The sequence below is a fragment of the Balaenoptera borealis genome (genome assembly GCF_965194805.1).
Source record: "Balaenoptera borealis genome assembly, chromosome: 12".
Lineage (NCBI taxonomy): Eukaryota > Metazoa > Chordata > Mammalia > Artiodactyla > Balaenopteridae > Balaenoptera > Balaenoptera borealis.
This window is the reverse complement of record NC_138869.1, coordinates 92,356,838-92,373,009: the sequence shown is the minus strand read 5'-3', so window position 1 is coordinate 92,373,009 and position 16,172 is coordinate 92,356,838.

Here is a 16,172-nt window from a genome sequence, read left to right as displayed (position 1 = left end):
GGGCTACTCTTCGTTGCAGTGCACGAGCTTCTCATTGCAGCGGCTTCTCTTGTTGCAGAACATGGGCTCTAGGCGCACGGGCTTCAGTAGTTGTGGCATGTGGGTTCAGTAGTTGTGGCTCGCAGGCTCTAGAGTGCAGGCTCAGTAGTTGTGGCGCATGGACTTAGTTGCTTTGCAGCATGTGGGATCTTCCCGGACCAGGGCTCGAATCCATGTCCCCTGCAATGGCAGGCGGATTCTTAACCACTGCGCCACCAGGTAAGTCCCTTTTTTTTTCTTTTATAAATTTATTTCAGGATACTTTATTAGCCAAAGACTAGATGAAAATTCAAGCTTTTCTGTGGCCTTCAAATGTTGCTAGGTTTTCAGCTTTACACGAATTATTTAAAACTTAAAGTTATAAACAGTTTATATAAATCAGGGAGGCAAACACAACCACCCTCAGGAGTTGGGCAGGTAATAAAAATAACTGAAGTGGACCTGATTGTATTCTCGGGACATACTCTGTTTACACATTAAACACGCAGCTTTACTTCCACCCACAAATGTGTTTTCTCCCACTTTTCTTGAAACACAAGGCCCTGCTCAGTCTACCTTTCACTTTTTCATTTTTGCAGAGGCTCGGCTGTAAAATTATTTCACCATTCTATGAATTCTGTAAAGAGAACCAACAGGGTAAGCATCAGGCTGACTGGCTGGAGGGCTGAGGCCTCGGTGGTGAAAAGAAGACAGTGAGGAAGCTCAGGCTCCAAGTGAGGGGAGCAGGTCCCCCTGGGCTCCAGCTGGTCCTGCCCAAGTAGGACTGTGCGCCCACAATTAGGAGACAGATTTTTCTGCTGTTTGTTTGTTTAATAAATAAATATTTATTTATTTATTTTTGGCTGCGTTGGGTCTTCGTTGCTGCGTGCAGGCTTTCTCTAGTTGTGGTGAGCGGGGGCTACTCTTCATTGCAGTGCACAGGCTTCTCACTGCGGTGGCTTCTCTTGTTGTGGAGCACGGGCTCTAGGCGCACGGGCTTCAGTAGTTGTGGCGCACGGGCTTAGTTGCTCCGTGGCATGGGGGATCTTCCCGGACCAGGGCTCGAACCCATGTCCCCTGCACTGACAGGTGGATTCTTAACCACTGCGCCACCAGGCAAGCCCGATAGACCAATTTTTAAAGGGATTTAATACAAAATCTCCAGATTTCTAAATGTCAGATATTAATCCCTTCCCTCCCATCCCCTCCCCTTCTCTTTTTTTTTTTATACACACCATGATGTCCAAAACAGTTTGAAGCAAAACCAAACATGTCTGGGAGCAGATTTAGCCAATGGGATGCTAGTTCACAACCTTTGCTGAATATTGTTTTCTTGTGTGGTAAAATATATATAACATAAATTTTACCATTTTAACTACTTTTCAGTGTATATTTCTGTGGCATGAAGTACGTCCACAAACTTGTACAACCATCACCACCATCCATTTCCAGAATAGCTTCATCACCCCAAGGAGAATCTCTATACTCATTAATCTGTTATATGTATTTTTATTATCAACTTTAAAATGGAAAGAGAGCTTGAAAATGAAAATGTCGCCCAAAGATACCATATTTGATGTTAAAACAAAACCCTTCAGATTTCAGTGTTAGGCTAAGTGCTCACCTTCTTCCAAAAACCATTCAGGAGTTAAATTCTCTGCCAGATATAAAAGTCTCTCCAGAAATCCTTTATCTCATCATCTCTCAGCTCATACCTGCTTACCACATCCATCATTCCATTTGACCCAACTCTGGACGTCATTACAGCCTTGAAAATGTTTGCTCTGTGCTCAACCAACTTTCCGATCTCTCCACCTTGCTCTCCCCACTCTTTCCACCTCTGCCTCGGTAAAACCTAAGCCTGTCCAAGAACATCACTTCCCCTGTAGCCCTCTTAAGTAGAAACTGCTTATTCTCACTTCAGGTTTGGTAGTTGGGTCCATGTTTGCCTACTTTCAGACATTAAACTTGCTTCCTCCCTCTCCTTTGAGACCCATACCATTCAGCTGAGTCACACTTTCCTCCTCTTTATTGTTGTCACCTGCTGTCACTTCTCTTCATTCACTTGAGATTTCAACACCTGGCTTCCAATCTTCCAGTACACCTTAACTCTTAAATGTCATCATTTAAGACCACTTCAACATATACTGGAGACCCATGCAAAATGGAGAGCTGTTAGTTCTGCCTCAGCAACCTATAAAAATCACAGAATCGGATGTCCCATTCTCAAATAAAACTTTTACTTTCAGCTTATTCAAACCATCACCCCTCTCTTCCACCATCTTCCATCTCATGAAGACTTCCAATCCAGAACCCCATGGCTTTCTCTTTGCCCATGAGCCCCTCTTGCCTTTACTTCTCTATTTTTTTTTCCAATCTAATCTATCTTTATTTTTATTTATTTATTTATTTATTTTTGTTATTTTTAAATTATTTTTTTATTTTTGGCTGTGTTGGGTCTTCACTGTGGCATGTGGGCTCTTCATTGCGCCGTGTGGGCTTCTCTCTAGTTGTGGTGTGCGGGTTTTCTCTCTCTAGCTGTGGCGCGTGGGCTCCAGAGCACGTGGGCTCTGTAGTTTGTGGCAGGCGAGCCCTCTAGTTTAGGTGTGCAGGCTCAGTAGTTGTGGCATGCGGGCTTAGTTGCCTCACGGCATGTGGGATCTTAGTTCCCCGACCAGGGATCAGACCCGCGTCCCCTGCATTGGAAGGCAGATTCTTTACCACTGGACCACCAGGGAAGTCCCTACTTCTCTATTTATTTAGATACTTACAGTCCCTCAGTATAATAACTCCTTTGTAAACACTATAGTAATCCCCATGCTTCTTTGTCCTCTGTCAAACACACCAAACCCCAACCCTAGATGAACCCAACCATCTATCTTTTTGTTCTCATGATCAAACTGGAGAAAACACACAACTGAACTGATTGGTTTCAATGAAAAGTCAACATCTCCAACCTAAACACTGCTTGGCAACCTAAATATGTATCTCCAGTAAACTCACTTGATCATTTTCCTAATGATTATTTTGTACTTCCCTATTATTCTCAAATCATTTTCTCCCTCATCTCCATAAAAGAGCCCACCACTAAGTTCTATCAATTTTACCTCCAAAATGTACCCCAAACCATTCACTTCTCTCCTTTGTTGCTACTCAAACCATCATCATCTCTAGACTGGGTTACCACTGTTGTCTTCTAAAGATTCTCCCTGCTATCTTATTGCCCTCCCCATGAATTTTCCACAGAGTGATTACAGTGAAGTTTTTTTAAAATTGAGTTATAGGGCTTCCCTGGTGGCACAGTGGTTGAGAATCTGCCTGCCAATGCAGGGGACACGGGTTCGAGCCCTGGTCTGCGAAGATCCCACATGCCACGGAGCAACTGGGCCCGTGAGCCACAATTACTGAGCCTGCGCGTCTGGAGCCTGTGCTCCGCAACAAGAGAGGCTGCGATGGTGAGAGGCCCGCGCACCGCGATGAAGAGTGGTCCCCACTTGCCGCAACTAGAGAAAGCCCTCGCACAGAAACGAAGACTCAACACAGTCATAAATAAATAAATAAATAAATAAAAGAACGTGAATTTCTAATAAAAAAAAAAATTTGAGTTATAGTTGATGTACAATATTATACACAATAAGTTAGAGTGTACAATATAGTGATTCACAATCTTTAAAGGTTATACTTCATTTTATAGTTATTATAAAATACTGGCTATATTCCCAGTGCTGCACAATATATTCTTGTAGCTTATTTTATACATAATAGTTTGTACCTTTTAATATCCTACCCCTATATTGCCCCCGCTTCCCTCTCCCCACTGGTAACCACTAGTTTGTTCTCTGTATTTGTGAGTCTGCTTCTTTTTTGTTATCTTCACTAGTTGTATTTTTAAGATTCCACATATAAGTGATATCATACAGTATTTGTCTTTCTCTGTCTGACTTATTTCACTTAGCGTAATACCCTCAAAGACCATCCATGTTGTTGCAAATGGCAAATTTTCGCTCTTTTTCATGGCTGAGTAGTATTCCAGTGTGTGTGTGTGTGTGTGTGTGTGTGTGTGTGTGTGTGTGTGTGTGTGTGTACATACCACATCTTCTTCATCCATTTGTCTGTTGATGGACACTTAGACTTCTTCCATATCTTGGCAATTGTAAATAATGCTCCTATGAATATTGGGGTGCACATATTTTTTCAAATTAGTGTTTTTGTTTTTTTCAGATATATACCCAGGAGTGAAATTGCTGGGTCATATGGTAGTTCTATTTTTAGTTTTTTGAGAAAATGCCATACTGTTTTCCACAGTGACTGTACCAATTTACATTCCCACCAACAGTGTACGAGGATTCCCTTTTCTCCGCACCCTCTCCAACATTTATTATTTGTAGACTTTTTGATGATGGCCATTCTGATCAGTGTGAGGAGATACCTCATTATAGTTCTGATTTGCATTTCTCTAATAATAAGTGATGTTGAGCATATTTTCATGTGCCTGTTGGCCATCTGTAAGTCTTCTTTGGAAAAATGTCTATTCAGATCTTCTGCCCATTTTTAATTGGGTTATTTGTTCTTCTGATGTTGAGCAGTATGAGCTGTTTATATATTTTGGATATTAACCCCTTATCGGTCAAATCATTTACAAATATATTCTCCTATTCAGTAGGTTGTCTTTTCATTTTGTCAGTGGTTTCCTTTGCCACTTTTATTGAACATAGTATTGGAAGTCTTAGCCACAGCAATCAGACAAGAAATAAAAGGAATCAAAATTGGAATGAAAGAAGTAAAACTGTCACTGTTTGCAGGCATGATATTATACATAGAAAATCCTAAAGATGCTACCAGAAAACTACTAGAGCTCATCAATGAATTCAGTGAAGTTGCAGAATACAAAATTAATATACAGAAATCTGTTGCATTTCTATACACTAACAATGAACTATCAGAAAGAGAAATTAAGGAAACAATCCCATTTACCATCACACTAAAAAGAATAAAATACCTAGGAGTAAACCTAAGGAGGTAAAAGACCTGTACTCCAAAAACTATAAGACACTGATTAAAGAAATTGTGAAGACACAAACAGATGGAAAGATATACCTTGTTATTGGATTGGAAAAATTAATATTGTTAAAATGACCATACTACCTAAGGCAACCTACAGATTCAGTGCAATCCCTATCAAAATACCAATGGCATTTTTCACAAAACTAGAACAAATAATTTTAAAATTTGTATGGAAACACAAAAGACCTCAAATAGCCAAAACAATCTCGAGAAAGAAGAACAGGGTTGGAGGAATCCCTCTCCCACTCTGTGGCTTCAGATTACACTACAAAGCTACAGGAATCAAACAGTATGATACTGGTACAGAAACAGACACATAGACCAACAGAACAGGATAGAGAGCCCAGAAAGAAACCCATGCACTTATGGTCAATTAATCTTCAACAAGGGAGGCAAGAATATATAATGGAGAGAAGACAGTCTCTTCAATAAGTGGTGCTGGGAAAACTGGACAGCTACATGTAAAAGAATGAAATTAGAACATTCTCTAACCTCATACACAAAAATAAACTCAAAATGAATTAAAGACCTAAATATAAGACTGGAAAGCATAAAACCCCTGGAGGAAAACAAAGGCAGAACACTCTTTGGCATAAATTGTAGCAACAGTTTTGCATCTGTCTCCTAAAGCAAAGGAAATAAAAACAAGAATAGAGTGAAGTTTTTAAAATGTTAATCAGGTCATGCCATTCACTTATTTAAAATCAATCCATGACTCCCTATTGCATTTAGAATAAAATCTAAGCTCCTTAATATAACCCAGTACCCTGAATGGTCTGGGTCCTACCCACCACTCCTTTTCTTCTGTGCCACTTTCTTCCTTGCTCATTACATGCTAGTCACACTGGTTCATGTACCAAGCTTTCCTTTCTCCTGCCTTGGCCCATTTCGTTCCCTCTACCTGGTGTGCTCTCCCTGCCTCTCCCACATTCCTCACCGTTCTTAACCTGGACAACTTGGTCTCATACTTAACGACTCAACCTTAGACAAGTCTGCCCTGACCAACTCCATCTTTAAATTATGCTCTACTCTACCTTCTCACATGTTTAATTTTTCCTTACAATGCTTACATACTTATTTCTGTGTGTATTCATCTCATTTCTGACTCTTTGATCAGACAGTTTCTTGAGGTTAGGAACCATATCTAATTCGATTTCCACTACATACTGGTTCCTGACAGAGTATAAGTGTCCCAGAAGTTTTTGTTGAATTAATGTTGAATGAAAATTCATTCCTGATTCAGTACGGGAGAAGGGAGAAGGTATAGAAAAAGAAAAAGGTGGGAGAGATATTTTACAACTATTTTGGTATGATTACTGACACTCCTTTTTGTTTTTACAAAAACAAACAAAAAAACCCACCCTACTTCCAGTACTTCAAAAAAAATCATACTGTACTTGGGCTAGAAGAAACCTTACTACAATTACTTCAAATTATAGACGAAGGAATTGTATTTTGTGACTTATTTTAACCATAGGGTCATATCTTTGCTAATGCTTTAAAGCAGGAGTCCGTAAACTATGGCTGGCAGGCCAAATCTGGCCTGCCACCTATTTTTGTAAATAAAATTTATTAGAACACGGCCATGGTCACTTGTTTATATATTGTCTATATCTGCTTTTGCACTACAGCAACAGAGTTAAGTAGCTGTGATAGAGAATACGGCCTTCAAGCCTAAAATATCTGCTGTCTGGCCCTTTACAGATGATGTCTGCTGACTCCTGCTTTAAAGTATTGAAAAGTAGGTTTTCTTTAAATAACTTTTGTCTTTTTCTGATTGTTTTTATCTTTTCTATTGAGGCATATGGAGACTAAAGGCATAAACAGCACTGATCTTTAGTGAACGGCTCAATTCATTTTTACACATGTATACACCCATTTAAACACTACTCAGATAAATGTACTGAATATTTCAAGTATTCTCTAAGGTTCTTTCACGGCCATGTCCAGTCAACTCCTCATGGACAGTGTCCTTAGTGTCTTCTAAGTTCTATCACTAACAATTAGATTTGCCTGTCCTATACTGCCTTAGCACTCAGCAAATATTCTCTGGGAGAAAATGGCTATTTGATGATCCTGTAGATTCCAGTTTGCCCATGCCAATCAACATGGATAGAAAAAATTTTGGTTTTCCCCTTTCCTTTACTACGACAGCCTATGACCAGACTCAGCAGATGCTCCCAGGCAAGAAAATGCCCAGCAGCCTTAGCCTCTTCTCTCCCTAAAATGTATTTCTTCTAATCTTATATTCTTCTCGCCAATATTTTTTAAAAATATGACTTTGTAATTTCTTTTGTTCTAGTTGTGATAGCTTTCTGCTACTACCACATCATACTCAGAAACAGAAATGTTCATGTCTTTAATAATTTTTTTAATCTTAATGTGGCTTAAATAAAAAACAAAGAAAAATATCCTAAAATATTAGTCCAGATACAACTTTTTCCTGGTAGAGTGTAATTTTGATTTTAAATGCAGCTGAAAGGAGAATGAGATTCACTTACAATAAATCCACTTTATAGCAAATTTAGATGAGGTTTATCAATTCCAAAATAACGTGGAACAGATTTCTAGTGTTCACTCATACCCGTTTTTCCTCTTTCCTGGGGCAGAGAGGACAGCCATATTTCCAAGCCTTCAGGCAGGGCCATGTGTCCGGTTATGTCCAATGAACTATGAGCATAAATGAAATGTGTCGCTTTCAAGAAGAGGCATTTAAACATGAGGAAGAGTTCTCTATGCTCTCCCTTTCATGACAACCAGGAAGGTCACAAGTTTAGATATACAGCCACTCAGCCTGGTTCTCTAAGCCACTGCTGGGAAAGGGAGCCACTTTGGAGAGTTGCTGGGCTCACAGTGGACTTTGCATCAGTAAGAAAGAACTTTAATGTGTTGAGTCATTGAGTTTTCGGGACACATCTACATCTCAGCATTGTCCATCCTATAATGGCAAATACAGCAAGGAATACCTAAACTCACACAAAGACACAGCATTTTCTCAGATTACTGTTTTTTTAAAATCCTCCAAATTCTAATATTCTAGAAACTGTTGTTTGGATTACTAGATGTTATAGGCAATGGTTATCACGATAAAATTATTTCTAAGGGAAAGTTAGTGAAGAATACCTTTTAGTTACAAGGTATGCAGTTTCCTCTGGAGTCTTTTTTTTCCTTTCCATTTTACCTTTGAGGCATATACATGAAAGGAAAAACTATATCTATTCTGAGCTAAGCTATACCATACCTTAAACTTGAAGTAATTTTAGTGATACTATTGTACATATTAACATCAGGGACTTTCCAGTCTCAGGAAATTAAAGCTATATGTTTAAAGGGGGCAGCAAATTTTAACCTTTAGTTCTTCCTTTTCTCATCCATCATACCATACTCTGTAGCCGAGAGCACTGCATTTAAACCTTCCCTACTCAAAGTGATCTCTTTTACCCCTTTCCTTAACCCCTCCCACTCATGTTAAAACCTACTTGAACCTACTAGAAAAGCTATTGTAAACAACTGTACTGTAAGCTGTTATTGCCTAATAGTAGCTCAATGCAACACCTTCTTGGATAATCTGCATTTTAATTAGAAAAATATATATTATAACCTAAAGGGATGAGCTTTGCTGTTATTTATTGGTCGGTGGGGGGAAAGGTTAAGATGTCAGAAGGGAGGATTAAAGATCTTCCCATTTTTCATCAAAACACCTTCTTGGATGGCTACTTATTCGACCTATACTTGAAGGCCATCCTTGAGTAGTCAGTGCTCTAAGCAGGACTACTGGTAACTGTCTGTGATGGTTAATTTTATGTGTCAACTTTACTAAGTCATGAGGTACCCAGAACATTTGGTCAAACATTGTTCTGAGTGTTTCTGTGAAGGAGTTTTTGTGAAGGTTTCCATGAAGGTTTTCCCTAACGTGGGTGGGCCTCAACCAGTTGGTCGAAGGAAGGCCTGAAGATAACAAAAAAACTGACTCTCCCCCAAGTAAGAGAGAATTCCCCCTGCCCGACTGCCTGCACACTGGGACACTGGCTTTTTTCCTGCATTAAGACTCCAACTGAAACATCAGCTCTTCCTGGGGTCTTGAGTCTCTTGGCCTTTGGACTAAAACCACACCATTGGCTTTTAAATCTTGAGAGTTGTCAGCCATATATACTACATATATACGGCTATACATATATACTATATACATATAGTATATATATATTAGTTCTGTTTCTCTGGAGAACCCTAACTAGTACACCATCCCATGGCATTAGAATCACACCCTGTATGTGACCACTACACTTTTCCAGGGTCTAGAGAGTTGATACTCATCCCACCTCCAACAATTGACTGAAAGAAATTTACAAGCAGGAGCAATGACTAAAAAGCCAAGATAAGCTAAAGAATCAAATAATTGAAGGCTTACTATGGTTGGTCTGTTTACTGATCATAAGTAAATAAATGAAGCAATAGCAGAAAATGAAAAGTGAGACCAGGAAGAAGGAAAAAGAAAAAAGAAAATAATGGAGAGAAACACACTAGCCAGGAAAGGCCACAGACAGCAGAAGGAGTGACAGAGATGACAGACAAACAACAGTGCTGGTGGCAGCAGTTCTCCTGAGAGGAGAAAGAATTTCAGGAAAATCTGGGAAATGGTAAAGGAGCCCAACTTGCAACGAGAATAGATAAGCTAGCTGGGTTATTCAAGTCCAGCTAACCCCTATATCCACCATGAGCATTAATTAATATATTGATTGAACTCATAAGGAAGATCTGGAATCACTAAAGAAAGATAATCTTCTGGGTAGATTTGTATTTTAGCATCTATCACATGGTACTGTAATTACTACTACTCTGTCGTCTCTTACTGCATAACAAGCCACCCAAGACATAGTGATTTAAAACAACGATGTATTGTTCTCATAATTCTGTGCGTTGTCAATCTAGTGATTCTTCTACCGGACTCATCTGGGATCACTCATGTGGCTGTAGTCATCTGACAATCCTACTGAAGTCCAAGATAGCCTCAGTCACATGCCTGGGACACTAGCGCTGGCAAGGCATCACTTTCTCCCCATAGGGCCTTTTATCCTCCCATAAGTCAGACTAGCTTCTTCACAACACAATGCTCTTTAGATTTCCAGTGGCCAAACCCCAAAGTGCAGGCACTTATCAAGCCTCTGCATGGGTCATGCTTGCTAATGCCCCATTGGTCAAAACAAGTCATGTGACCAAATCCTGAGTGGATGGGGTAAGATCCACGAAAGGCATAAATACCAGAAGGCTGATTTATTGCAAGAATCCACATCATCCACTGTGAATTTAAGACTTTGGTATATCAATAGCATTCCCATTCCTTAGTACTTGCCTGGCACCCTTAATTCATAATTCACATCTGGACAGTACTCCCTAGGGAGAATTTTGGAACTTTTAGACAACATTTTGGATGTTCTAGTGAAATACAGTCTGGGCATGCACATTTTAAATGTATATTATTGTATTATAAATTTTGTGCCTATTTCTCCTTTATATTGTAGTTTGAGCATTATGTTGGTTCAAAAAATATATTAAACCATAGTAGGTTATATTATCTACAAATTTTCTCTCAGGATAGTAAAGTTACATTACAAAACACTGGTTCTGATAAGGCAGTGTTTGGGTGTGATATTTGTGAAATTAATGAGTTAAGTTTGAGCGTTTATGAACTAGGCTTCAGTTACTTGGGGACCCTTCTAGCCCAGATTAAGTGTCACTAAATTATTATTTTAAAATTGTTACTGTTAATTTTGATCTCTGTGTTCTGAGAATGTGGGACGGGAAGCACGGGGAGGGGGGATCACTCATCCTTAAGAAAGCAGAGGAAAATCACAGAACTTTCATGCCTTACTCTGCCAGACTCATCACCTCTCCAGACCCCCAAACCGCCTCAACCGCCCTCCCTGGCACGGCGAATTTTCTTACAGATAATCGTTCGAATTGTGAATTTATTTTACAATGTACAACATACGCAGCGGAACAGATGGTGCGCTCCTGAGCCCAGCAGCTGGAGGGGACACTCGGCACACAGTAGGGGCACCATAAACATTGACTGACTGAGTTCATTGCCTCGGTTGACTCGCAGTCATCTTCTCCCCAGGCACTATCCTTACATCTCTCCAAGCCCCCGGCCCTGGCCCGAAAGGCGGTGAGCTGGGAGCAGATGGCGAGTCCCGGGTGCCAGGTGTGCAGCGCGGTGTGGGGCACGGAGTTCTTTGGTCCCTGCTCCACTCCACCCCTCCCATCCCCATGAGCCGCCCTCGGTGCCACACGTGATGTCGGGCCGAGAGGGACCCGGGGAGGGGAGGGCTGGGAGCAAGGAGATCTGGTGCCTGGCGGAGCCCGCGGGTCCTGCGCCCGCTGCCCGCCGAGCGCCCGCCTCCCTTCGCCTCTGACCCGCGTCACCTGGCAGCCCGTGCAGTCTCCGCGCCTTCCCACCCTCCCTCTCGGCAATCGAGCGGCTTTCTTCCTCCCCCTCCCCTCTTCCTCTCGGTCTCTTATCTGACATTTTGCCTCGCTTCCCTCTGCCCACTCCCCAGCGGGTTTCCCTCCCTGGCAGACGCGCCCACCCCAGCCCGCCCTCGCACACCCTCCAATTGTAGGTCAACCCGTTTGCTAACGTTAGCTTAGGTTAGCTCTTGTTGAAGCGTTTTTCCATAAGTGAAATCAGCCGCTCCCCCCGTGGGGCTCCAACTGTAATTGCTTCGACTTGGCTGCTGCGTTGGGGGGATGGGGATCCCATGGGCTGTGCTCCCATCCACACCGCGTGCTGGGGTCACTGGGACGGTTTCGGGGAGCCCCGCGGGGGGACGGTGTTGGCAGCCCCACCCGGACGCCTGCTCCCGGGCCTGGCTGCCACGGTGGCCTGTGGAAAGCCAGGAACACGCGAATCCAAGGGGGACAAAACGAGCAGAACCCCTCCTCCAGAACGCTCTACTTCTAAGTAACTGCGCCTTGGGCGCAGCCTCTACTAGTGATTTACCCGCCAGAAGCTCCCTCTTCCCAGACCTGAGACCCGGGGCCGAGGCACTGGGGGCGTCGGTGCGCCCCTGCCATGGGGCCCTGGCACCGCCACTCCACCCCACCCCCACCCCGCCTTCCCGCACGAGGGAGGGCACCGAGGCACGCTGGCCCCTCCGAAGTCGCTGGGGACTCTTGAAGGGTCGGGTGCAACCAATTGTCAACCTCCCTTCGCCCTGCGGCTTTTTTTTCTCCCCTCGCCCGCCGCGTACACACCCTGCTCTGCCCTCCTGCAAGAGACCAGACAGCTGCACGCTCAACGGGACCAGGGAGGGGCTGCCCAGCCCGTGTACGAATGTCGCATGCCAGCCGGAGCGTGGGTTCCAGACGCACAGCGCGCACAGAGCGTTCAGGCGTCCAGAGCGAAGGCAGTGGGCGCGCTGGAGATCGGGGGCCAAGTGGCTGTCAGTTCCGGTCAGGGACGGAACTGGGCAAGGTGGCCGAGGGCCCAGCTGGCTTTGGGGGTGGGGTGGGGGGATGGAGGAGCCGAGCGCCCGGGAAACGACCCCCCCCACCCCCCACGGCTAGCGCGGCCAATTGCAACTTCAAAGGAGGGCTAGGAGCTGGCGAGGGCGAGGGGGCGTGTGTGTTGTGTGTGTGTGTCTCTTCGGCTTCTTCCCCGGTCGTAAACCCTTAACGGAAGACGGGTGTTAAAGTGCTGCTGACAGGATCGCCTGAAACATGTTTACAGTAGGAAAGACTTTCCTCCAAAAAGCACAGCCGGAGTCGATTCCAATTTATTTCCTCCCTGTAACTGTAATCGACAGGCGAGGCTCAGCCGCCGCGGCGGAGCGACACTGAGCACCGCTAATCGCCGCCGAATCCTCGCCGAGCTCAGGGCAGGAAGAGCGCGGTGCCTGCGCCACCGAGTCGCGGCGCTCGGCGAGGCGTCGGGCCGGGGGAAACCATCTTCTGAGGAGGAGGGGCGGCCTTTCCTAGTCCTTAAGTAAGGCGCGCCTCGGAGAGAGCCTTTTAACTCGTTCCGGCTTCGGCAAGACACTGACACGGTAATTGATAATCTCCCGGTTCAGTTACTAGATCCAAACGGGAGCCAGCCTTGGCGTCCCCAGTCTTTGGGAGCTTCTGACAAGTGAACAGGAGGCGGCGGTTCGTTGCCCTAAACTCTGATTTATGATTTTAAAAAGATCAGAATTCACCGACACACCCTATTAACCGCTGATCGTTTAAACTGCTACCTAAAGAAGGTAGAGTAGTGGAGGATGATAGGGGTTCGGGAGAGGAGGAAGGGGGAGAAGAAAGAAGTCCGACCGTCCCCACGTTTTCCCACGTCTGCTCGTGGGCGCAGAGAGGCTCAGCGCTGCCACCTGGCGGCTGCTTCTCCCCGGATTGGGGGCCGGCTGGTGGCAGAGCAAACCCGGGTTCCCGATGGGTGTGCCTTGCTCCTGCTTCGCGAAATGGGACAGAAGCTCGTATTCGTGCTTCAAATCTACGTGGCCCGGTGCAAACACTCATTTTCTGCTTGTTCTCATGAGAAAATTGAAAGGAAAGGAAAAGTGAGTTAGCGGTGGTATGAAATGCATACATACACCTACCAGGTGCCAGTCACTGGTTAGGAGGGGAGAGAAAATGGTAAAAATTATTAGAAATGCAGGGTTCTTATCTCTTAGTTTATTCCAAGAGTAAAAATAATTCGTGGACTTCATTTTACCTCAAATCCTATTTTGATATTTTGCAAATAAGAATTACTTCCATACATTGTTTTTCAATACAACCCCACCCCTTCCCCGGGAAGTCCAGTTCCAATACAGTTTCATCAGCCCAAAAAGATGAAGTGCAAGTTATGTTTGTCTACTTGATGGAGAAGTAAATCAGCTTCGGATGGAGGGTTCTTTTCCATAAGGTGTGGAACCAAAAAGCCTGGGGCCTTCCAGTTGGCAAAGGCCAATGACATCCAATTTCTCAGGCTTCTTCCCTGTCTGCTAAAGTAACAAAGGCAGGTTTCCCCACCCCCCTCTTTATGTTCTTTGAACTGAATAGTTTTCAGGTCAGACTAGGTCCTACAGTCACAATTTCTACAACCAAGGCAAGGCAAAATCTTGCAAATCAGTTCAAATCTAAGAGATTTGTTAAACTAATTTCCCTTCAGGTTTTTTTTCTCCCTCTATACTATAGAAATATATTTAGCAGTAGGATAGAATCTTACTTCCATCTATACCCCATACCATTTTATGGATGTGAGATTTTATGTTGTTCAGGTGTGTGAGAGCAGAAGAAAAGAAATGAATTAGCAAATATTACATTACATCTCAAATAGAGTTCCATTATTCAATGGAAACTAAATAAAATAAGATAAAATATTTACCTTAATTCAAAATTTGGAATGTCTAGCATCATTGCTAATAAAGACAATTAGTCTATTATTCTAAAACAGAAATTTTTCTGCAAAATTTTTTATCTTGGTTTACTGTTAATATGGCTTAAAGAGTAGCATTAAGAATTACTTCATGTACTGCAAAGCCAGCAGAGGGAACACTGAGTACTGATTTAGTAGGGGCCACCAAATATCTGGTATTTGGGGAAAAGTGTCAGTAATGGAAAACTGGTTACAAAGCATATGAAGTTAGGTAATGAGAACACAGAAATCTTATCTCATTATTTGGTATTCAGAGGCCTAATACATTCCAGTGTGCACATACTCAGTTTGTGAGAAAGATGACTTTAATAAAAGGCCATTTGTCACATGTTTTCTTACATTTTAAGAGGACTACTAACACATAAGAACAAACCTACTTCAGAAGTCTAAGCATTCATATATACTATAATAATCTTATAGTCAATAGAAATTACTAATATATTTCTTCATTCTAAGAAGAACTTCTTCATTTTTAACATCTCAGGTGTCTTACAACCATGGGGATGTTAGTTTCATTGGCAGTTTTTCTCCCTTAATGGCATGTGACTATGGTATGTCTTAAAGACATCGATTAGATTTGTTGAAGTATAGAAAAGACATCTAACAATAGAAATAGGCCAGTGGATATTATTTTTAGTACACACTTTAAAAACTCTGTGTGCTTTTGTGTGTGTGCGTGTGTGTGCTTTAAACATAAACAAAAGTACTCTGACTGCTTTGATTAACTTCCACCTTTCCCTGATCATATTCACTGGTAGACTCATAAATGGCTTTGGAAATATAATCAATTACATTGATTATTCACTCACCTTGACTGAAATATCACAAACTAGCCATACCCTCAAATCATGAGTTGGTGCAAATCCCAAAATAAACGTAGTATTTATTCTTTTTTTTATTCTGGTGAAAATATTGATTTTATAAATAATAGACCTCTTAGAGTAATTTTTATGTCAGATTGGTAACATGTTGGGGTGTGCTGTAGTGGGAATACTAAAGAAAATGAAAAGTGTGATGACACACCCAACTTTGTTATATGCAAAAGAGGTGCCTGTGGGTTTTTTGTTTGTTTTCAAGATTTGTTTCTCCTTCTAAAGGAAAAAATATATAACTTGGGTAACTACTGGTCAAAAATTATTTGCTTTTACCCACAAAAACATTCTTGCTTGTGGTTGATCCTCAGAGATCCAGTCAGATGTCTCCAAAGGGTGTTCTTTCCAGTAAAATTCTAAATCTGACAACCTGGGCTTCTCGCCAGCCTACATACTTCAAAAGTTTGACAAGATAAATAGAAATCTGCTACCTAGCACTAGTTTGATCTGAATCGAAAGCTGACCTAATTGTGTTGGGTTAGCCCTACCTAACCACTTATCACTGGCCTGTAGAAAAACAGTTTACTATTATGGTGTTAGGGAAGACCAATTTTTACTAAAATTTTAATTTTCATACCTTGGAACAAACGTTTGTGGCCAAATTAACATGTATTCTGACTACCTAGGCACCTTTTCTTTGCCGCATTCTTCACGATGCTCATGAAGTTTCTTTTCAAATCATTGGGATGACAAGGTTGCCACTGTGGTCCTTGGATGGTTCACATCCATGACCTGTAATTATTTTTTCACATTGGTGGCCATCCTCGATTTTAGTCTCTTGAACAACATGCTGCTTCTACTTTAAG